Genomic DNA, 2,500 nt, shown 5'->3' on the forward strand with positions numbered 1-2,500 from the left:
GGTGATGATGCGTTCACGTCCCGTCACCGGCCTCGGATTTTATAGCTTCCTCCTTCGAATGAGGAAATGAAATATAACTTAAAATATAATATAATAAAATAAAACAGTATAGAAAAAAATAACATATAATACAAAATAAAATAAAATATAGTATAGAATTATATAAACTAATAAAATAAGAGAAAATATAATACAATAAAATAAAAAAAATAATACAATAAAATAAAAATAATAATAATAAAAACAAAATATAAAGACGTTTCATATCAAAATCACAAAATGTAATGTATTAAATCACAAAAAGTAAATTAATTTATGTGTAGGTAATCAAAAGAGAAGGCTCAGATCTGCTTCTTGCTGGAACTAAACTAATGTAAAACTATAATACCAAGTTTAAAAAAAAGGAGCCCAAATAACTAAAATACATTAAACTAAATTAAAATTGCAAAAACAAATTAAAGATGTTGCACCTGCATGATACTATAAAATCAGATGATATTAATAGTACATTTAAATCTTAAAACAACTAAAAAGTTAAACATATAAAGTGTTTTTCTACATATTTAAGAAAGAAAACAGAATAAAACATAATAGTCAGTTCATATGGTTTCAATAGTGACACTAAAGTAAAAAAGCTGCCCTTTAATTAAAATAACTTTTGAATTATTTACTCTAAGTGTATTGAAATAAACATTATAGTCTCTTTTTTTTGCACTTACTTTGTCCTGTTTGCCCTTTGGTTGCTGATACATTGACAGCAAAGGTTGTTAAGAGTGATACTTTCCTACTGTACGTGAAGGCAGCACATAAACTGCACAGTGCGTCACATCCGCTGTAAACAAGCCAGGTTTAAAGTGAGCGCCTCCACGTGGACAGAAAGTAAAACATTACACTATAATTCAGACACAAAGTGAACACAGAAGCAACAGGAAGCTGGTTTTAAGTTAACAGTTTTATTCTGTACAAATGAAGAAACAATAAAATTAATAAACTTAACAAAATAAGAGCGACAGAAGCTCGTTAACAGACTGAAAACTGTAACTAATAACATTAATTAGGCTGCTGTTTAATTACTCCTGTGATTGTAGAGTTTTGACAAATGAAAAAAAAAATCGTATTTATACAGATTTGCGTCTTTAAAGTAAAAAAAAGCAAAAAAAAACAAAAACAATATAAAAATCCAGAAGTTTAAAAATGTTTCATGTAAAAATCTCCGACTGTGAACAGAAAGAAAAACACAGTACAGATAAAAGTGATTACTGGTTGTTATAATCAGCTGTTAGACACGAGAGATGGACGGATTTATACAGGAAGTGATGTAACGATGCACTCTCTCACATTATGACCTTTTATGGAAGAAAAAGCAAAAAAAAAAAAAAAACTATTATGGAAGAAAAAGCAAAAAAATTTACTTTTTATGGAAAAAAAGCGACAAAATTTAGACTTTTTATGGAAGATAAAGCAAAAAAATGGAAGAAAAAGCTTTTTTTTTTACTTTTTATGGAAGAAAAAGCGACAAAATGGAAGAAAAAGCAAAGAAATTAGACTTCATGGAAGAAAAAGCGACATAATTTTTACTTTTTATAGAAGATAAAGCAAAAAAAAGGAAGAAAAAGCATTTTTTTTACTTTTTGTGGAAGAAAAACGACAAAATTTTAACTTTCTACGGAAGAAAAAGCAAAAAAAACGGAAGAAAAAGCAAATTGAACATGAAAAATTGACTTTTTCTTGAACATAAAGAAACAAAATATGCAACAAAACTCACAATAAGTGTATAAACCAGCCTGAATGTGAAGTGATTTGGTTCAGAGATAAAAATCCTCCAAAAAAAAACGACTGTAACTGTTTTTTTGCCTTTTTCACAGAATCAGAAACTTATTAAATAAACGTATTAAACACCTTTAAACAGACTTCTGTAGGTATTTGGAATAAAACAACTAAATAATGATCCAGGTGTTTAGAAACAGACCAAAACTAACCAACAAAACTCACTAATAATAATTATGTTTTTTTTCTCTTTTTTTGCAGCATGAAGTAAAAAAAATGTTATTTACAAGTCCTTAAAGATTTTCAAAATAAAAGAAAAATAAAAAATTAAATCTGGTTATGTGAGCTGGATAAATGACAAATAAGTAAAATAAAGTCTGAGTCCTGAAAAATGAGATAATAAATAAATTAAAAAACCACAACAAGTAGCATTATATTCAGAAAAAGCTCCCAAAATAATGTAAAAAATAAAAAAAATAAATAAAATACTTAACACAAGTGCTGTACTGTTTCATTCTGACCTCTCTGTCTTTATAAAGCAGAGATGAGATAGACGGAGTTATTTAAACTCAGCTGTGAGCACAAAGTGTGAGAAGTCGTTGACGTCTTTTAGCAGCGAAGCGAAGAAGAAGTTTAATGTTCTTTTTTCTCTCCTTTAAAAGCAGCAGGTTTTAAAGAGTTTAAACGTTAACTCTGATATTAAAAGAAAAAGGATCATAGTTTTTAAAGCCGG

The sequence above is a fragment of the Scomber japonicus genome, chromosome 17 (assembly GCF_027409825.1).
Source record: "Scomber japonicus isolate fScoJap1 chromosome 17, fScoJap1.pri, whole genome shotgun sequence".
NCBI classification, from domain to species: domain Eukaryota; kingdom Metazoa; phylum Chordata; class Actinopteri; order Scombriformes; family Scombridae; genus Scomber; species Scomber japonicus.